The sequence below is a fragment of the Mustela erminea genome, chromosome 11 (genome assembly GCF_009829155.1).
Source record: "Mustela erminea isolate mMusErm1 chromosome 11, mMusErm1.Pri, whole genome shotgun sequence".
Lineage (NCBI taxonomy): Eukaryota > Metazoa > Chordata > Mammalia > Carnivora > Mustelidae > Mustela > Mustela erminea.
In genome coordinates this window covers 97106121-97127702 of record NC_045624.1, presented here as the reverse complement: position 1 = coordinate 97127702, position 21582 = coordinate 97106121, and the positions used below count along the sequence as shown (strand labels likewise).

General features: G+C 52.0%; 1 protein-coding gene across 4 annotated transcripts in view; it reads left to right on the top strand.

Annotated features, from left to right (window-relative positions):
• Positions 1-21582, top strand: part of GRB10 (growth factor receptor bound protein 10) — a 172857-nt gene that overhangs the window by 29296 nt on the left and 121979 nt on the right. For 2 of the 4 annotated variants that reach the window (XM_032305457.1, XM_032305454.1), the window contains exon 2: positions 3015-3201. The exons of 1 other annotated variant lie outside the window; for it this stretch is intronic. The gene's annotated coding sequence lies outside the window, so the exon portion shown is untranslated. One more of the 4 variants, XM_032305456.1, reaches the window with a different exon arrangement.

Genomic DNA, 21582 nt, shown 5'->3' with positions numbered 1-21582 from the left:
GCGCATGTACCCATTCTCCGTGCAGTCACTGCATCAGTGGGCATGTGCATTTACCCTGTCCCTTGCTGTTCCTCTGACTTTGGCTTTAGGGGAAGGTCCTGCCTCTTTGCAGTCGGTAGCCTGTCTTGCTGCAGGTCCAGTCGGGGAGGCCTCGGATAACCGGTCTTCGAGCTTGCTCAATGGCCCGCTCCTGGAAGCCCCACGGTGAGGACTGGAGGATCCTTGGTTCTGCTTGACCGTGGAGTTGAGATCCCTGTCTGGGCCCAGGCGTACGTTTTTATTAAGTCGGGGTGACTTCTGGGATGGTGGCCAGTTGGGTGGGATTCCCTGACCTGGGCCAACTTGCCATCCCTGTGGGAGCCCCTGAGGGTCGCTGGTGGACGGGCCATGGAGGGAGGGCCCTTCTGGACGCCGGCCACGACTGCCCTCCTGCATTGTTGCTGAATGCTTCTGGTGTGCTGGATGGTTCCAAAGGACGGTGTTGGCATCTGGGTGCAGCCGAGGTCATTGTGACATTTCTGGAATGGCGTGTCCCGCCTGCAGGCAGACCCACTTAAAGCTGTGTGAGCTCCGGCATTTCCGTGTAATTTTGCTTCTCTTTTAGGCTGCCTTCAGGTTCCGGCACTTGCCTTCTGACATTATATAATGACTTTTCCTTAGGTTCCATTCCATTGATCCATTTCTCAATCTCTCGTTCTCCGTTTGCTGTCACAAACGGACTCTGCTATCTGGAAGCTATTGAATTTAAGTTTTTTTAAATGAAAAGCGTTCTGTCCCCTTTTACCAAGGCCTAGACTCTCCCAGAGCCGTGTGGTTGCTCCCACTGAATGTCCTCATCATGAAAGGTGGGATTTGTTGGGTGTCTGGACGTTTTGGAAGATACCACAGATACTACACAGGGATTGGGGGTCCTTTGTTTCTGATATGCATTGGGAGTCGGTTAGGACGTTGGTTTTTCACCCAAGTTCACAGACGTAGGATTTCAGGTTCACATTGTGTCTGGTGGGGAGTGGGCAGGAGACGCGCTGTTTGACCCATGGGCGAAGGGTGCAGAGTGTCGGTAACTGTGCTTAATATCACGGACCTGGTAGTGGCTCCCCTGGTGTTGGGTGCGGACGGGCCATGGCTCATGGTGCCTGGAGGTTTGCTGGTGGCATGTGCTCTGTGGCCCTTGCTTGGTCCTGACCTTGAGGAGGACCATCTCAGCTCTGCCGGTTCACCGCGGTCAGAACTCAGCCTGTCTTTGGGCCCTCTGCCGGGACGTTCAACATTCACTTTCTTAAAAATAGACAGAAATGGTTAGTGAGCTTGATGAGTTCATGGTTCACGGCGTCAATGAGTCATGAGCTTAAATGGTTAATGGCGATGTGCTCGACAAGCAGCTGCCTGTCCTTTTTCTCCAGTGACAGATGAATTTATGTTGTCTGTTACAAAGTAAGGCAAATCTCCCAAGCCTATGTTTGATCACACACTTTTTTTTTGAAATTTGTGGTCACTTAGCTACTAGAGCTAAGAGACGTTGCAGTGGGTGTAATTGCTCTAACCCATTCAGACTTGTGGATTCTTTGAGAGTAAGAGCAAGGGGCCCTTTACTATACAACGCCTTCGCATCGACAGGTGACCTTCAGTGTTGATCATGCGCGTAATCGTGTATCCTGTGTCCCCCTTTCCCTCCTCAGAAGATCAGCGTCCCGTCTGAACACCGGCAGGCTTCCTAGTGTGCAGGTGGCCAGCGTATTTGACCCCTCATCGTGGGGCAACTGTGGGACCCGTCCTGGTTCATGATATCTCTTATTCCTTTAACGTTTACTGAACGTTGGGTCAGTATCTTTACAGCCTGGCTCATTTCTCCCTCATAAAAGCTCTAGGTGGAGTACCGTTGTGGTGCTGATTTTTGGGACTCAGAGGCTCACTCAGTATCTCGCCCAGATGTCACCTGCTGAGACGGGGGAGCGTCAGGAGCTACAGGGCTCTCCGGTCCCCGTGCCGGATCCTTCCCCACTGTGTTCTAGATCTCTGACTTCTTCCATAGCAGGTCAGAGATGCAGGATTTGTCTGCACTTGGAGTGATCAGGGAGGGTTACTTTAGGGATCTCATCCCTGCCAAGCACAGAGGGAGCGGCGGTGATGAAGACGCCTCTGGCCTCAGGCTTGCTCTGTGCCGATCGCCCCACGGAGTCCCCAGGGGAGTGTGTTGCATGTGACCTGTGAAGAGTCAGTGGCGTTCTGAGTGATGGATCACCGTCCTCGGGGACGTGGGCCCTCCGCGCACTGCCTGCATAGGAGCCAGGGTCGGGGAGCGCCCCAGTGGCTGAACACTGCCCCCCATCCGGGCTGGGGTTAGTCTTGGTCCTGACACTGTCCCGGGATCCTAGAACAGTCCTCCTGCTCATCCCTCAGGAAAGATGACTTGTGGAGGGAATCAAAGCCAGTAACCAGGATTCAAAGGGCAGACGCACCTGCTTCTGCCCCTCCTGTGCAAGGCACATGCATGGTGCCCAGTGGAGCCTGTCTGCCCCGCGGGGTGGTGCCTGGGCTGAGATGGAGGAGGGTCTCTGTGGCATGGGCTGAGGGTTGTCGCTTGGGAGAGGAGCCTGGGAAGGATGTGGGCTTTGATCGGGGCTCAAAGCATGAATTATGGGTGAACTTGACCTTGCGGGAGGGCAAAGGTCTGTGCATTCCCTGCCCCGCCCGCCTTGGGGGCACATGCTTTTCCTGGGCTGGAGGGGGAGGATGTGCAGACGGAGGCCTGGGACCCAGAGCTGCCCCTCTCCCTTCTCCCGGCTCTGGTCTCCGCAGGCATCTGTCTCTGCAGTCCGTTGACATGGCAACTAGAAGCCTACTCCTCCTGGACTTCTTTCTCGTTCTGCTCTTTGAAGAATTTTTTAAATTAAATCTTCTTGAAAAAAATATCCTGTGTGTCTGTTTTAAAAGATTTTAGTCTTGGGTGCAGAGCATAAGATGCACGTCCCCCCAAGTTCCACGCGCTCAGTGACGGCCTCTTTGACTTTCAGCTTTGGAGTGGAGCATCATGCTGAGCCGGAGCAGGGCGCCGTGGGCAGCGTGGGCGCCGTGACCGTGACCGTGGTCGTGACCGTGGCCGTGACCGTGACCGTGACCGGCAGCGGGGTCTCACCTGGGTCCTCTCTGTCGAGCTGCAGCAGCTGCCAAACCACCCAAGCCTGGGCAAGCCCCTGACAGGTGAGGTCCGTTGGGTGTTTCACCGGTACGCACAGATCCGTCTTAGGAGGAGGATCGACTGTTAAATATTGATAAGGCGAGGTCAGTAAGCACTTGCCATCGCAGGCCGGGGCGTAACAGTGGCTCCTTTATTCTGGGTTTCTGCAGGGAGTCTCTGTACCTGCCTCTCCCTGGCCCCTCTCCCCGCCTTCACTCACTGGGCCGAGGTGGGTGGCCCGAGACCCGTCCTCTCTGGGCCTCGTCGGGCTCCGCGGGCCACCCTTTGTGTCCAGTGCGCGTGCCTCCCCCTCTCCAGGCCCCTCTTCGTGTTCTATCAGGAGGGGTCGGGGTACCGCCTGGGCTGTCCTGAGACATGCATGTGAGCCCTCAGAGACTGGCACGGACCCTTCCTCCAGTCCCAGTTGGCGGGGGTGTGGGGATCTACTCATGCCCCCTGTGGGTGTCTTAGTGGGGGAACCGAGGCCAGAGCAGTCTTCCAGCAAACGCTCCTGCTCGAGCCTCTACTCCCAGGGAGGACGGTGGGTGAGGGAGAGAGTGTCCTTCAGCTCGTGCTGCTGTAGGTAATAGCACAGCCTGGGCGGTGTGAACAGCAGACGTGTGTTTTGGCTCAGCACTGGAGGTCGGGAGGCCGACATCAAGGGTGAGCGGAGATGGTTCCTCTATGGAAGGTGGCTTTGGCCTTTCTCCTTGGCACGGGGGCGGCTGCCTTCTCCCTTCCCTGAGCGTGGCCTGCCTTCTGTGTGCGCCTGTGTCCTCATCGCTTTTTCTTAGAAGGACAGGAGTCCTCGTGGATGACAGCCCACCTCTCACCTCATTTGACCTTAATCACCCCATTGAAGACCCTTCTCCGAAGACAGAACGTTCTGCAGCTCGAGCTTAGGGCTTCCGCGTGGGCGCATGTGGATTTGGCCCCTAACCGAGGGGACCCCGGGCCGAGGAACTGGGCTCCACAGCCCTTGGGACAGGGGTGCTGGCCTTTCTGTCCAGCTTGCCTACTTCAGATGGTCTCTTTCCTTGACCACGGACTCCTGAACTGTACGGCGCAGAACAGAAGGGCTTCAATTCTTCGGTTAATCGGGATTGTTTTTCACAGCTCCCTGGAGCATCGGCCTCATGTGAGGTGGTAAACGACATTTACATGTCCTGTTCCGGGCTGCGAGGGTACAGGCTTGCATTTCTTTTTCTCTGGATAGCTAGCATGGCAACTGACTTTTTATTCTGGGGTGTGAGGTTTTTTTTGTCCCCTGTGAGCCCTCGCAGAGAAGACGTCCCCCACACGGTTGGGAACAGCTGTAGCTTCTCCTGCTCCTGCCCCCTGTCCCGCTCCCGTGAACCGTGACCTCCTCGAGCTTCTCCTGCCTTCCTGTAGGACCAGCGCCCTCAGTCTTCAGTGAATGAGATAGAGAGGAAGTGGGTCGTGGCTGATTACGGCTCTGTCCCTTTGGTGCTGGACACCTGCTGCTTGTCTTGGCCCTGTTTTCGCTCTCCTGGGGGGCCAAGTAGTTCCTGAAGTTCCGGGGGGTGGGGTGCAGAAGGAGGGTGTCGGGGCGGGGGAGAGGGGGCCGGCCGATGCTCCCACCTGGAGGCAGCCATCCGCTGGACCCCTGTGCGCCTTCCCGCTGCCTCTGTCCTTTAGCCGGGACCTGGGGGTTCTTACGTGCGGTGCTGAGCTTCCCTGGGGGTCTCTGGCGGGTCATCACAGTGCCCGAGATGCACATCCAGGAAAACCCAGGAAGCGTCCCTGGTCTCTCCTGTCCCCACTCCCTCAATTGTCAGACCAGCCTTCACCTCAGGTCCTTGCCTTTCCCTGTTAGCATTTGAGCACGGCTCTTCTTCTTCTTCTTTTTTTTTTTTTTTATACATTTTATTTATTTATCTGACAGACAGAGATCACAAGTAGGCAGAGAGGCAAGCAGGGGGGCTGGAAGCAGGCTCTCTGAGGAGCAGAGAGCCCGATGCGGGGCTCAATGCCAGGACCCTGGGATCATGACCCGAGCCGAAGGCAGAGGCTTTAACCCACTGAACCACCCAGGCGCCCCAAACATGGCTCTTCTTCAAAGCCGTGAGCCCCTGGTGCCGAGAGCCTCCCCAGGACCTCTTGGCTCAGGCACACAATGAAACCAAGTCTCGTTTCACAGCTGATCCTCCTGTCAGGGGCTTGAAATCTAATTCTCTATGGCGCTTAGGCTTGGGGTCCTCCGGTGTGGAAAGCACGGTGTAGGGCATGCCGCGTCTGTCCTCCGGGAGTGGGGAGCTGGGTCTGGGGCCATCCATCCCCGGGTGGGTGACAGACTGCCTACAGAGGTCAGTGGGTGTCGTGACTAAGGGGTGGCTCCCTGAAGGTTGCTCCCGGGAGGGTGTTTCCAAAAACACTTGAGCTGCAAAGCCCTTCCTTAGCCTGAACCATCATTTGATGTCCTCTCCCGCAGCAGGTGTCGGTCCCACTGATGCTTGTGGGGCCCCAGAGCCCCTTGGGCCTGGGGGGATGGCTGGATGGTGGATGGGTGCCTTCGTGTCTCCCCGTGGTACTGACAGCTCCCATAATGGGCTTCTCCAGGGACGAGGCCAAGGTAGAAACTCTTAGATTTTTTTAAAGCCAGTTTTTGTTTTTGATTTTAAGATTTTATTTACTTATTTGAGAGAGAAAGAGCAGGTGAGCACAAGCAAGGGGCAGACTCCCCACTGAGCAGAGAGCCCTATGCGGGACTCGATCCCAGGACCCTGAGATCATGACCTGAGCCGAAGGCAGACGCTTCACTGACTGAGCCCTCCAGACACCCCTAAAAGCCAGTTTGTATTATCCCTGGCCTCACACTGCATCCTTAGTCCCAGACAGATGATTTAAAAACTGCACTTACCTGTGACACAGAGGTAGCAGGGGAGCGGGGGAGGTGCAGGTCTGCCGGCTGTGCAAGAGGCCATTCTGCTGGGAGGTCTAGTGTGTGTCCTCTGCAAGGCAGTGCCAGCCTCGCCACGTGCACGGATGGCTCCATGGCGTCCTCCACCGTCCCCGGCATCAAAGAGAACCAATCTGACCCGAGTTAGGCTCTGCTAACTTGAATGTGGCGTGTAACACGTTTGATGGAAAACATTGGATCAGTTCTCATTTCCTGACATTTTCTGCTCATTTGGTAAGTTGCAGAGAGCCCATGTTTGGTTACCAGAGGCTGTGCTAGGTGAGGTGCTGGGGGCTCTGGGCCCTCGGGCTGGCCACAGCCCTGGCACATGTGGAACATGTCCTAGAAGCAAGATAATCCCTTAAGAACTCATTTGTCTTTGATCTGTGAGTTGGAGCCCTGTCCCCGGGGGGGTTTATTTTAGGAAGATGCTGAAACACCACATAAGATGGTCTGAGAGGGACCATTTAGTGGCCAACAGGGAGATTAGTAAATTACAGGCTTCACTGTGGGTGGTGACTCTGACCAGGGCACCCAGCATCTGGGTATAGGTGAGCCCGCCGTGGGGATCCCGGAGGGACAGGGTTGTGGGCTGTGAGCGACAGTGCGGGGAGATCTGTTGGGCGTTAGGGCCGCCCTCCCTCTGTTCTTCACTGTCACTGCGTCCCAAGAACCCTGTTTGTTTTGGGGTCGTCATGGGAGACAGGGAAAGGTACCGAGGGGCTTACGTTGCCCGATGTCTGTGCTCCCACTCTTGATCCTCGGAGGCTCCGGTGGGCCTACAGCTTGGCCGCCCCCTGGCCCCAGTTTTTGTTGCTTGTGTTGCTCTCATTGGAGAGTTTGTAGGGGTGGTTGACTTGGGTCAGGGCGTCGCATCCCTAGGCCCCATGTCTACGGTCTTGCCCCGTCTGTGGGGCTCCTCCTGGAGTGTGCTCTCGCCTGGCAGCAGAGGTGGGCCCGCCCCAGCCTTGGGGCTCCCACTTGGTCCCCTGTGCACCGCAGGGGACACGTCTCTGGGCCTCCGACCCTGGGGACTCAGCGAGAGGAGGGCTAGTTACTGCTGGCTGGTGTGACCTGTTTAGCAAGACCGGGCCCTGCGGAGGCGGGAGCCATTCTTCTGCCCAGCAGTGCTGACGGGTGCTTCCTCCCCATCTACAGTATGACTGACTGCCAGACCTTCTCAGGGCCAAGCTACAAATGGAGCGACTTCTGTCTTCCTCTTTCTGAGGGCAGAGAGTCCCAGTCCTGCTGTCGCTTGAGGCCAGTGTTCGTGCAGAGAGACTCGAGGGGACTGGCACGCACGCTGTGGCGTCTTCCTCTCCGGCCTGCTCCCTCCTCCTGGCTTCTAGAACCACACGCGTCTGCGCACGCTGCTCTCTTCCTGCACGCTCTTGTTCTTTTCCCTTGTTCACTGTGCTTCTGCCGCCCGCTCCGAGCTGGAACCATCCTTAAAGTTCTTTTGGCAGACTTTTTTGTGTCGTCCCATGGAGTGCCCGCGTTGTTTCATTTCTGCCTCACACGGAGCGCGACTCCCTCTCCCTTGCCATGCACGCGTCGCGCAGCCCCGGACCTTTGCCCCCGTCGGCTGCTGGTAATCCTGGCTTCTGGTCACCATGGATGGCCTTGTGGGCAGTGCTGGGTCTCGGCACCTGGCTCCCTGATGGAAGGAACTGACAGCTCGTGGTCTCAGCTGGAAGCAAGAAAGAGAGCCCGGTGCGCCCGGCTTGCGGGTCCCATGGAGATGCAGCTCTCCAGCTCTCTTCTGTGGCAGGAGAGTCCGTCCTCGTTTGAGAGACTTTCTTATGACGGCTGCTCTGAAACCCATGCTGGTTCCAACCGACTCCTGTCACCGTGGGCATCTGTGGCTGTTTTCTCCTGTTCTGGTCACGAGGGATCTTGTTCTTGCAGTGACGGGTGAACTTCGGTGGTACTCTGGGCATCTGGGGTTTAGGGTGAGCGTCACGATCCTGCTTCATCGCCGTGGCGGGTTTTCCCCGTGGAGGCGTTGCTCCTGGTCTGTGTGGGGCTGTGTGGCCCCTGCCTGCTGGGCCTGGCCACTGTCACCTGAGGACAGCCTTGTCTCAGTTCAGGGGGACATCCACACCTTCTCAGAGCACTGCCTCCTTGCAGCCGAGTGCAGGGGAAATTCCACTTGCCTCTGGGCCCCCTGGGAACAGGGTCGGGGAGTGGAGGGTGTACACGCATGCCTCGTCCCTTGTCGGGGGTCACTCCGCTCCCACCAGACCCTGTTGGCACGGGAGGCAGGGGTGAGGGGCAGAGATGCTGACGCAGCCCACCTCTCCCTCCTTGTTCCCTTTATGATGCTGGGGGCAAGTGGAGGCAGAGCTCCCCCCGGGGCCCCCCAGGCCATACTCCGGCGAGGGGTCAGTTGTCCTGTTTCCGCTGGGTGGGACACAGAAGGTCACTTCCTGTTTGGCCAGCAGACACTGTTCCGGGGGATCTGAGTGGGACCCCACCCCCCACTGCCAAGTCAAGGGCTGGATGGGGGTGGTGTGAAAAATGAGCCCCCGTGTGCCCTGCTGAGACTGGGGTAGGGGGGCAGGTTCTTCCAGTGCTGTTGGGTAGAGTAGGGTGGCTGTTGTGGACAAGGCTTTTCGTTTTGTTAGAACTGTTTTCTACCCCTATCCTTTGTATGGGGTGTATGTATGTTGGGGGGCAGGCTTTCCGGAAGCGTGTCTTGTGCAGGTCTGCTGGTGGTTTCCGGTTGGAGACTTGTGCTGTGCTCTGTCCGGGAATCTGTGTGAAGTGAAAGGAACCGGGAACTCACCACCGTGTTCTTCCTCTGGAGGCTGTCCCGAGGTTCCCAGGCAACGGCCCTCTTCTCTGCACGGGGCAGAGCTCCCGTGGGGTTCCTGGGTGCGATCTGAGGGCCACACCTGTCACCTGTCTTCAAGAGAGATTTCCCGTTCTTTCTTGGGGCAGGGGAGCCTGGTGACGCAGTTCCTGAGGGGGTTGCCGGGCCGGCGGGCTGCCACAGAGCACTCCGAGGTAAAGGAGGATTCATTTTTCTCTGAGTCACAGTCACAGTTAGAGAGGGTGGAGGCCTGTAATGACGGTAATGACGTGCGGCGAGACGGTGACGGCGAGCCCGGGGGGACTGGGCGGCTCCGTGTCCGCGCTCCAGGCTTCCGCGTGGGCAGCAGCAGCAGCCTCGGTCCCCGGGACGGGGCAGCGGACAGAGACACGGGTGGCGTTCCAGAGCTGCGCCTTCTTGGTCCTGCTGCGTCCACGGGTGACCTGATGCCCGCAGATGACTCCTCGGGACGTCCTTGCTGCCGCGGCTGCTGCCATGTGTAGGACCAGTGGGGGGAGGCGCTGCTCTCAGAGTGGCACATCCTGCCAATTGCAAACTTCGGAGGAGAAACTCTTGGTGGTTATTTATCCTGACCCTGGTAGCGTGGCACTCGTGTGGCCTGTGTAGACACAAACCTCTTCCTTTTTCCAGCGGAACAGTTGTAAAATTCCATTTTACCATTAGACATTCAAGAATGTCGACCATTTATGACGGTCATGACGAACGAAAAGCCGAGTCTCACGTGAAGGAGGTTATTACGTGTGGAGACCTCTAGGACGTCGGAGTTGGGAGAATTTTTAGCGTCACCTAGGTGGCAGAGAACCGTTTAGACCTTTTTTATGTAAGAAAGCAAGAGTTTGTAAAAAAAGAAAAAAAAATAGGTGTTTCGATGTGGCGCATCTTCCTGTAGTCGGAGTTAGGACTTCCTGTGATGGTTTTGAAAGAGGCGCCTTCATCGCTTTTTCCTTTTTGGGGGGTGGGGGTGGGTCTCGCCTTGTCCATGAGACCAGAGCTGTTCTCTCTCAGAGTCTGTGGGGCCAGGACAGACATCCTTCTGTTTTCACCTGGGCCGGCCCCTGTCCGGCCATGACGGTCAGTGTGCATGTTGCCTAAAGCCAGAATGTCGAAGGTCAGAGTGCATAGGCCGGTGAGGGTCGTAACCTAATCCCGTGTCAGGCCGGCTGTGCCCTTTACTTAGGTGGCCCCATCTCACCCCCAGCTAATGGGTGATGAGGGACCCTGGACCTTCTCCAGGCCACACAGTGGTGGGCGCTGGCTCACACGTGGCCTGGGCTCTGCTCCACGTGGCTCCTGCTCTTAACGAGGATGCGAGAGGCAGAGCAGAAGGCTGGTACCTGGTCCCACCTTCCTTTCCGATTACAGAAGCAGGAAGGACTCATAGTAAAATGGGGGTTTTACGGGAAGCCCCATGGTCTTACTTTCCTCCCGTGCCCCTCCGATGCTTTGATCTAGCAGCGCGGCTCTCTGGAGCGGACACGGGATGAAGCACCATGTTTGGTGCCCGCAGTCCGCCTCCGTCAGCGTCTAAGGGAAGGCCGCCGGGTGTCCGCAGTTTCTGTGCCTTGGTCGTGGTGTTTGTGTGACCGACCGTGTGCATGTGCCTCTCTTCTTTGGAGCCCAGGTTGTAGAATATGGGAAGAGACAACTGCCTTGGGGCACCTGGAGGGTCAGTCGGTTGTGCTTCCGACTCTTGGCTTTGGCTCAGGTCATGATCTCAGGGTCATGGGATCGAGCCCCGCATGGGGCTTCGTGCTGGGCGTGGCGTCTGCTGGAGATTGTCTTTTCCCCTCTGCTCTCCTGCTGCTTCTCTCCCTAAAAGAAGAAGAGAAGAGACGCGGCTTCACGATGTGGTTTGTTGCTTCCGCAGAGGGTCCAGTGTGTGTCCCTCGGTGGCGGTTCAAGTCCTGCCAAGGACAGAATGTTGGGGTTATTCGTCAGGAAAGACAGTTTTCTGGTTAAAGCCAATGGATTGAAAGTGAACGTATTTGGGTTGTTTTAAAACATTATCAGGACTCCCTGTAGCTAAACTCTATCTCAGAGATCCAGACCCGGAGCCTGGGGGGCTCAGTCAGTTGAGCATCTGACTTTGGATCTCATTATTCAGCTCAGGTCTCGATCTCGGGGTGGTGGGATCCAGCCCCACGTTGGGCTCCACGCTGGATGTGGAGCATGGTAAAAAATAAATAATTAATTTAAAAAATTAAAAAATAAGAGATCCAAATCTGAGGCTTGTGCAAACCTACTCACTGACTGAACCCTGGCCTTGGCAGAGGGACACGCAGTGGCCCTGGGATCGTCTCTTCTTGCCAGCCCCCTGTCTGATAATCACTGGTAGTGAAACCAGTAATTATGGACTGTCTTCTCTGGCAAACGGATGCTGAGCCATTCCCTCCGGGAGGGTACAGCTTCATGTGTGGGGGGCAAGCTTCCCAGACGACTTGTCCTGGGTCTGGAGGGTTGGCGTGTGGTGCACTCTGGGGGCTAACACAGCTCAGAAATGGGTGTTTCATCTTCAGGTCACCAGGGAAGAGCTGTGACTAGACTGATCTCTGGCCACGACGACCTCTCTGGAGCACAAGCCAAGAAGGGCTTCATGGGTCAGGTCTCTCTGCGAGGTGTGAATGGGTGACACGCTTAATGAACACAGTCAGAAGTAAGAGTGGTTATCTGTCCCCAATCATCCAGGTGGTGGACAGAGAGAGAGTGAGGGAGCGGGTGTGCGTGGGGTCCCACACTTGTCGTGGCTGTGAAATTTCAGAACAAAGCTGACATTTACGCTGCCTGGAGCTGTCAGAAATCTCTAAACCCAGGACAGCTTTGCCTCGTAGAGCGAGCAGAAGCAAGTCTCGCTCTGCTGACCTGTAGTCCCTATGCGTCTGGTGTCATAGGAGCCCAAGAAATGGGTTTACTTTGCTGAATTCACCAGCAACCCTGGGAAAGCTCTGGAAGGCAGTGCAGCCTTAATGCTTTCAAGATGTGAAACCCAGTGATCCTAATCACTTGTTTTTTGGATATGTAATTCCTGCACTTGGCATGAAACATAACAGCTCCAGAGGGCCTTCTGCGAGCTCCAGAGGGCCCCCAAGTGTCCTGGTCATCACTCACCAGTGGTTTGCGGTCAAGAGGGACTCCACAGGGAAGCAGCCAGTGTGCAGTCTAGCTGGGTTACTACCGCTGCTTGGGGGGCTCTTGAGGGGGAGCCTGGGGGTCGGGGACCCCACACCCCCTTCTCCAAAGCCCCAGAGACCGGGGTTCTGGTAGCTCCAAGTCTGGACTTGAGGGCCGATTAGGAAGGGAGGAAGCAGCAGGCCTTTGGGAGGCTGCAAATTCTCAAGCTTTCTTTAGCTGAAAGTCCCTCGTCTGTGATATGGGTTTCCGCATACGGACAAGCGCTGTACTTTGAGGTGCTGATCTGTAGAACTTGGGTTTGTATCTATTGTACAAGGTGTTTAAATCTAAGCACGGTTTTATAGACCTTCCCTCATTTTTCTGATAAAGTTTGAATTCCTTTCCCAACGATTAGAGGACCGGGTGTGCAGGCAGTGAAGTCAACCCCAAGGGCTTTCAATGTTGTTAATGGCCCCGTGTGCCCGTGAAGGACGGGTTGCTGGGCGGTAGGTCAGGGACGTAGTGGGCGATGTGGGCGCCGTCACAGCAGTCTCTCCCTTTTTCACTTAAGTGATTCAGTCTCTCGTTTTTGTTCTCCTCTTACGTTTTCATGTGCAGAGAGCAGTCCCTTAGAAGGCACCCACAAGCATTTGGTAATTGGTGATAATTCATACATATCAACTGTCTAGGATTATTCTAAGTAACAGCACCAGTAGTGAAAACAAAACGTTAATGAGTTAAAGAATACACACGCACGCACACGTGTGTGTGTATATATATGTATATATCAGGAAAAGGAAGTTCTTTAAAAAGGACCCCAATTTTAGGCCTGTGTGTAAATCCGCATTTTAAGATTACAGTGGTTTTCCTTCTGTCCATGGGGTCCCCGGTCACACAAGGTGGGATGCCGTCCTCTGCCAGTGCTCCCGATCCTTCCTTTTCTCCGACTCCTAAGCCGGCTACCTATGCTGATTCTCTGGGTGTTCCCTGTGTGCGAGGTCCTGCATTCCCTGGGTGGTCCTGGCCAGGTCCTTCCTCGTCGTAAAGGCTGTGTCCTCATCTGGGAAGTGGGGACAGTCCCCTCCATCCTTCTGGGAAGGCGGGCCGGGGAAGGTGGGGTGAGCCATTCTCATGGACCCCCGTTGCCTCTGTTTGCATGACCCGAGGCCGGTGTGGTTGTCCCTGGCAGTGCATTCGTGGTGGAGGTCGGGAGGCCGCTCTGCCTGTGCGCATTCCCAGCTGTTCTCTGTGGGAACCCTCGCTCTTCTCTCGCTTGGTTGTTTCTCAGCTACCTCCAGTGCTGGGCACCTCGAGTCCTTTGGGTCATTCCTTCCAGGAGCCTTTGGGAGCTGGCTTAGCAACCTTGTCTTGCCCTTAGCATGGGACTGCACATGTGCATGTTAACAGACCCCACTGCCCGCGGGTGGAGGCAGCTGGAAATTGAAGACCAGTGTCCAGCCTTGGCCTCTCCTGGCTCACATGGACCAGATCCTGTTCCCAGGGCCTCGCATCCGAGCTCAGAACTCAGGTCCTGGATGTGGGCAGAGCACTGCCCCAGGACTGACCCTGACCACACAGTTGGCCGGTGTGGGTGACCCAAGGCAAGCTGCTTCTGCTCAGCCTCCTGGCCTGTCTGGTGGGACTCCCAATCGAGTCTCCACGTGGATCATGTGAGGGCACGATGCCCCCCACCAATAATGTAAGTGAGGAGTGTGGCCATCACCAAGTTTTCATTTAAAGAATTTTGCTGGTTTTCTGTCTGGAGGCTGACCAAAGCACTTAGGGGTGAGGAACTGTGGATATGTGAATAGAATATCCCAAAGAGGTCTCTTACAAGAGACACAGAGTATAAACTCAAAGGCGATGCTCCTACCTAGGGTCAAATGCAGATCCTTGTCCCTGAAGCCCTGAAGTTTGACGTGCCGAGGTCAGTCTCTGCTGTAGGTGGGTGAGGGTGGCCCTTTGGCCTGCCTCCCTTCCCCCTCCACCTGCCCGTGTTCTAGAAAGGATTCTTTCTGTTGTGTCAGAAAACGTAATCGATTTTTGGAAGGCCAGAAATGGACCAGGTATGGCTTCTCTCTGGGAATCTGGTCCTTAGGATTCTGGTGGCATTTGGAGGAGCTGATTATGTTGCTTGCTTCATCCCGTTGGGGTGGGCTTCCCACCCCACTTCTAGAAAGTGAGATGTGACTCTTCAAAGCTTTATTGCAATTTTCTCCCTATTGCCCCCCCTTGCAAACATCTTAAAAAAGGTTTACTCAAGTAAGAAAAGAGACGAGAGCTGTGGTTCTTCTTAACGTTGGGAACACCATAGAGCTGTAAACCATGCCCGCTTCCCCAAGATTTTACTTGCGCTGCTCTGGGGTGCAGCTCAGTTCCCTGGGATGCCCCCGTGGTTGGTGCTAGGCCAGGGACACAAGGGCCCCACTTTCTGATTCAACAGGTCCACATCCGGGCCAGAGCATGTGCCTGTGTGTGGGTTCCCAGGTGGCGCCTGTGCTGTCTGTCCGTCTGTCCAAGGACCCTAACTGGAAAACCACGGGACTGTGGGGTTCTAGTTAAGAGTGTGGACTTCTGGACTGAGCTCCGTCACATCCTCGGTCACTTCGGTCTCCTTCCCGTCACTGGCCCCAGGACCTTGATCCCTGCACTTCATTTGGCTCTTGTCAACAGCGGGAATGATTCCAGTGTGAGGGCATGTGCGTGTGTTTGCACATGTACTCACACATCTCTATATAGCCTTCTGCCTGGTCTACAGAAGCACTTGGAACCATCTTTTTTTTTTTTTTTTTTTTCTGGTCTTGACAAATTGAAATAATCAATAGTAAGAACGTCCAAGTCCATGGCTTTCTTTACCTGTACAGACGAAGGTGAAAGGAGTGTGGGTTTCAGTCTGTTTTATCTGTAGTGGCTTCTATCAGAAGAGTGTTTCTTATTTTATTTCTTCTAAAGGAATTTATTTATTTCTTTGAGAGAGGAAGAGAGCAGGAGCAGGGAACCCAGTGTGGGACTTGATCCCAGGACCTCAGGGTCATGGGTCAGATGCTTAGCTGACTGAACCACCCAGGTGTCCCTATAAGGGTGTTTTTTGAATATTATTTTGATTTTGGTATATATTTATAATAAAAGTTCTAATTCTATTGAAGTCTCCAAGTCTATTTCGTCTGTAAAGTTACCATATGATTAAAAACTACTGCATCCCTTTTTTTTATTTTCAGTGTGAGTTTCTTGTCGACATGTAAGGTCCCTTCATTTGCTACAAGACCTCTGTATGCAGACGTCGTGTTCTGTGGAGGGTGAAGCCCGAGCCCTGTGGTTGATTGTTAACCAAACTGGGGGCCGCGTGCTCTGCTGTTCTTGGGGGCGTGAGCATCTCGCTGGCCCTGCGCTTTGCTGGGCCTGTCCCTGTGCTTGTCACCATGCTAGACTTTTGTCCTGTTCTTGGGTCTCTGCCTGCTCTGTCTCTGTCCGTCCCTTCCTGGCTCTTTTTTGAAACCATTTCTATTTCAGGTGCTTTGAGTGTTTTTTTTTTTGTTGTTGTTGTTGTTTTGTTTTTTTTTTAAATAGTGGAATAGTTCTGATTATTATTTTGAAAAGAAGGGAATCAGTTGACGTTTATTGCTACACATCATCATCTTCGGAGAATACATTGTTTCTTTTTTGAATGCTGTTTTCATTGCCTGGTTTCTGTTTTCCCTTTGATATTTGAAGTATTGTGAGTTTCTTTTTATGTGTTTGTTATGATTTAGAATGCGAATATTATGTTTTCAGCCTCACAAGTAACTGTCTTTTAATATGTCATGAACATTGGTCCATTACATTGTTCCTGGTAAACAGCAGGGCCTCTGGCTTTTATGGAAGGGAGCACTTTCTTTGTAAAAATTCCTACAGTGACTTAAGACTGGCAGCTTCTCTTTGTGATTTTATTTTTAAATTAAATGTTATTGTTTAAGCTGTGCACACATGGTGATGGTGGTTAGTCCCGCCAGCGTGCAGACCTTCTGGAGTCCCCACTGTGTGCCATCCTGGGTGCGGCAGGGAGCAAGACCACATCCTTGAACAAGAAGGCATTTACCAACTAACAAGTGGGGTAGGATTAAGTTCAGGTGCCGGCTGTGACCGTGGAGCCGGGTGGTGGGACAATGAGCCCTTCACTGCCTGTGCTGAGTGTCCTGAGAGGTGGCCGTGAGCAGAAAGTGGGAAACGGACATGCCAGAGAGGACATAGTAAATTCCCTAAGGAGACGTAACCGGTTTTCCCAGCAGTACTAAATGCATATTTTGGATTTGTGTCCGAGTCAAAATGGAGAGAGCCCTTCTTGCATGGTTGGTGACTTCAGGGGTGGCTAGGTAAGCAGAGGAGTTGTGTTTTTCTCAGGGTGGGTCAGAGGAGGTGACATGTGAGGGAGCTTGGGTGTTTGCTGGGGAGTGGTTGTCGCAGACTGCTGCCCTAAGCCAGGCAGGAAAGGGGTGTGTGTGCAGGGAGGTGGGGGCAGGGTGGCAGGTCCAGTGGGCAGCACTCTCCATCCTGGAGGGCGGGTATGCAGGGGAAGCCCGTGTGCTCGCAGGTCCCCGCTACCAACCCGAGCCTGACTCTATTTTCAGATGGTGGGTTGCGTCCATCCTCGCGCCAAGCATCAGCTTCGTGGGTCACGCACAGCGTGTTTGGGAAGGAGGACAGATCAGAAGGGGGAAGCTTCGGTGTGGATGGCCCGGATCCTGAGCACGGTGCCAAGTGTGCACCTCAGGCGGGTCATGAGATGTGAGGGTCCTTCAGTGGACCTGCCGGAGTCCTAGTCAATTTTCTTGGCATAGGGGGTCCTCCTGGTGGGAGGGCACCGGGCCATTGAAATCCACTGCGAGCTGACTCTGTGATTGGTTGTGATGTGAAAGGCCTATGCGTGCCAGCCTTCCGGGTCTCAGGAACGCCTGAAAAAGCTTTATTTGGTGCAATGTTTTCAAATTTTAAGACAGTTATATCATTTAATGAAGTAGAAATTGCCCTTAAAATGGAAAAACAAACATGGAACAGAAAGAACAAAGGCATTGTTGAGGTTTGGCTGCTGGACCCACAAGTGTAAATATTGACGTTGTTGAGAAAAATGTTGACTCAAGAATCAGCTAACTTTTGGCTTTGCCTGAACTATTTGTCCGAACTGTAGTCTAATAAGGTTCTTCCTTATTATAAGTTCAAGCTTAATGGTGAAGATTATTTAAATTTTCGTCATAAGTTCAAAACTCCATTAAAAGGGACAGACCCCCTGGATCCTTGGGTGGCTCAGTCGGCTGGGTGACCGACTCTTGATTTCGGCTCAGTTCATGATCTCAGGGTCATGAGATCGAGCCCCGCATTGGGCTCCACGCTCAGCGGGGAGTCTATTCCCTCCCTCTCTTTCTCTCTTTTCTTCTCTCCCTCTACTTCTGCTCCTACCCCTGCTCACCCTCTAAAAATGAATAAGTAAAAGCTTTAAAAAAAGAGGCGGGGGGGACAGATGCCAATACATTATTTTTTAACAGCAGCAGACAAAATTCATAATCAAAAGACACATGAAACCAACACAGTGTGATGACCTTCTCCATAAGCCCCTTTCATGAAAGGAAGAGAGAAGACAACAGTCATTGGTACAATTTCTGAGTCCGTCTACGACTGTTCATGAGGACGCCTTTTATTGTTGTAGGTATAAAGTTGCAGTATCTGCCTGCCTGTCAGGCCCTTCTCCTGCTGTAGAGCACATTATTTTGGTAAATCAGCTGATGATTTGAATATGGGACTCTTAAAGGGGCATAGGATGTTACCCCTGCACTGCTATAGGTCATTTCAAAGTGTTTTTTTTTGTGTGTGTGTGTGTGTGTGTTCAAGAGTAGGATGGGGGTTTGAGTTTCCACCAGAGCACAGATCGTGACCATGGTCTTTGTCTTTGTTGGGTGTAGACGGCAGGGCGGATTTATGGAGGGCTTGCCCTTGCCATGGGGGTTCTGTTTCACCAGCCGGACACTTGGGTTCACAGAGTCACACAACTGAGAGAGGGCATGATTGTTCAAGAGAAACCAAAATGGATAAACTGTCAACAGTCTCCAAGTGGTAGAACTAGCGTGACTGGGAACGTGGTGGCATTTAAAGAAGAAAAAAAAATGTTTGTATAAAAGTCAGTTTGTAGTCATTGTTTTATCCATCTTCGTTTTAGCATCCTAAGAAATTCTGCTGAATCTCATGGTTGTATTAAAAAATATTTAGCAGGGCTGGGGGGTGGGGGTGTGCCTGGTGGCTCCGTCGGTTGAATGTCTGACTCTTGATTTCGGCTCAGGTCAGGATCTGTGTTGTAAGATCCAGCCCTCACTGGTCTCTGTGCTCAGTGGGGAGTCTGCTTGAGATCCTCTCTCTCCCTTTGCCGCCTCCCCCATGAATAAATAAAATCTTTTAAAAAATTGAGCGGAGAATGTTAATTTTATTAAAGGAAGCTTATCGAATTGCCAACTTTTCTGATATTTAAAAACTGGGGGTAAAATATATGAAACCTAAAATTTACTACTTTAGCCATTTGTTAAGTGTGTAATTCAGTTGACTTAAGTACATTCACAGTGTTGTGTAACCATCATGGCTATCTATTTCCAGAACTTTGTCCTCATCCCAAACAGAAGCTCTGTATCCATTGAACACACTTCCCTTCTCCCCAGCCCCTGCTAACTTCTACCTCTTGTTTCTGTACTAGGTGCCTCATGTGAGGGAGGTCCTACAATGTTTGTGCTTTGGCGACCAATTTACTTCATTTGGCATAATGTCTTCAAGGTTCATCCATTTTGTAGCATGTATCAAAATGACATCCTTTGTCAAGGCTGAATAATATTCCTTCTCATGGATAGGCTACATGTTGCATGTTCACTCATCTGTTGACGGACACTTAGGTCGTTTATGCACTTTGGCTATTGAACACAGTGCCACTGTGAACATGGGTATACAAATATTTGAGTCCTTGCTCCCACTTCTTTTGGGGTATATGCTTAGAAATAGAATTTTGGGAACTTATGTTCATTCCGTTTGATTTTTTGAGGAGTTTTTGTTCCATTTTCCATAGAGGACACAACATTTTATATTCTCATCAGTGAGGCAGAAGGGTTTCAGTTTCTCCACATCCCCACCAACACTTTTGATTTTGTGTGGCATCTCATGGTGGTTTGATTTGTGTTTCCCTAATTACTAGTGATGTGGAGCATCTTTTTATGGGTTTATTGGTTGTTTATTTGTTTACCTTGGAGAAATGTCTAGTTATAGTCTTTTGGCCATTTATGCAATAGATGGTTTGTTTTCTTATTGTTGACTTGTAGGTGTTCTTCATATATTCTGGATATTAATCCCTTATCAAATAAATGATTTGCAACCCTTTTGTCCTTCTCTGTGGGTTTTTTCACTCCCTCAATCATGTCCTCTGCACAAATGTTTTTAATTTGGATGAAGCCCAGTTTGTCTCTTGTTGTTGTCTGTGCCTTTGGTGTCTTATTCTGGAAGTCATTTTCAAATCCAACATCATGGAAACTTTTCCGTAGCTTCATTAAGGAGCCTAATTAGTTGATTAGTGTGAGTCAAAAGTTCAACCTCATCATTTTGGACGAGGCTATCCAATTTTCCCAAAACCATTTATTGAAAAGACTGTCCTTTCCCCATTGAATGGTCCCAGCACCTTTGTTGAAAATCAGCCAGCCATTATATATGACGGTTTGTTTCTGTGCCCTCTATTCAAGTCCATTAGTCTGTATGACTGTCCTTCTTCCGTTTCCTGCTGTCCTTATCACTGTAGCTTCATAGTAGGTTTTGAAATCAGAAAATGTGAGTCCTCCAGTCTTGTTCTTTTTCAAGGGCTTTTTTGGCCATTTGGGGTCCTGTGAGAATCTCTATGGATTTTAGTAGGTTTTACTGATTTCTGCAACAAAGCTGGAGGGAATTTGTGGGGGACTGCGCTGAATCTCTAGATTGCTTTGAGTATTATCATCATTTGAACAATATTAAATGTTCCAAATCAAAAACACAGGATGCTTATCTTATTTATATCTTCTTTTTATTCCTACAGCAACATCTATAGTTTTTTGTGTATCTTTTGCTTCCTTAGTTGAATATATTCCTCGTTGTGATTCTTGATGCTGTTTTGAATGGAGTTTTCTTTTTTATTTTTTTAAGATTTTATTTATTTATTTGACAGAGATCACAAGTAGGCAGAGAGGCAGGCAGAGAGCAAGAGGAGGAAGCAGGCTCCCTGCTGAGCAGAGAGCCTGTTGCGGGGCTTGATCCCAGGACCCTGAGATCATAACGTGAGCCGAAGGCAGATGCTTAACCCACTGAGCCACCCAGACACCCCTTGGAGTTTTCTTAATCTCCTTTTCAGACTTTTTGTTAGAGTATGGAAATTCAAGGGATTTTAGTGTGTTGATCTTTCATCCTGCAACTTTAATGCATTTATTAGCTTGAGATTGAGTGTGTGTCTTAGTAATCTTTAGAGTTTTCTGTAGATAAGATCATGTCATCTGTGAACAGAGATCATGTTAGTTGCTTTCCAATTTGGGTGTCTTTTATTTATTTTTCTTGCTCTATTACTTTAGCTAGAACTACAAATGCAATGTTGAGTAGAAGAGGTAAAAGCTGGCATCCTTGCCTTGTTTCTGGTCTTAGGAAAGAGCCTTCCATCTTTCACCATTAAATATGTTAGCTTTAGTTTTGAGACATTTTAGGAGAGACCAGAGTTACCCTGATCTTCTTAGTATATCTAACTATAGTTTTCCTGTTCCAAAAGGACTACTCAACAGGCTTATGGGATATGTATTTTTCTGGCTGATAAGCAATCTCACTTGGTAAATACTTTCAAAGGTTATATTAAGGTGATAAAATGGCCATGTTTCTGTGATATTTTTGGCACTCCAACAGCCATTAAATCTGAACCTTCGGGGGAAAGTAGCATGTTTCCCTGTGTTGAACACATCCCAGAGTTCCGGAGGCATACGAGGCAGGGCAAGCAGCAGGCACAGAGTGAGCTGGAAGGAGTGTGGGAAGCAGTGGCAGAAGGAGGTGTGGGGCAACGTGTTAATATGGGTGCAGAGAGCGTCCTTAAACGGCCAGGAAGGCCCATCCTATGTGGCAAGAAGGGGGAGCCAGGAGGACGGGAGTCCCTCCCCCAGGCCTGCCAGGATGTGGGCGAAGGGGGGGAAACAGCATCCCAGGAAAGTGAGACTTCAGACTGAAGAGGTGGGAAGATGTATTTACAGAAGGGCCCAGAGCTGGGAAGCTGTCCATGCAGAGCCATCAGACCCTTGGGGGGTTGGGGAGGCCCACAGGAGACAGCACAGAATCGTGGCTGTGATCGGTTGGTGTGTTTATGTCGGAGTTCTCCAGAGAAACCGAACATATATGGGTCTGTATGGAAACTTACCTTAAGGAATTGGCTCGTGTGACTGTAGAGGCTGACAGATCTGGAGTCCGTGGGGCTGGCTGGCAGTTCAGGAACTCAGGCAGGAGTATGCTACAGTCTTGAGGTCAGATTCCTTCTCGGGGTGACCT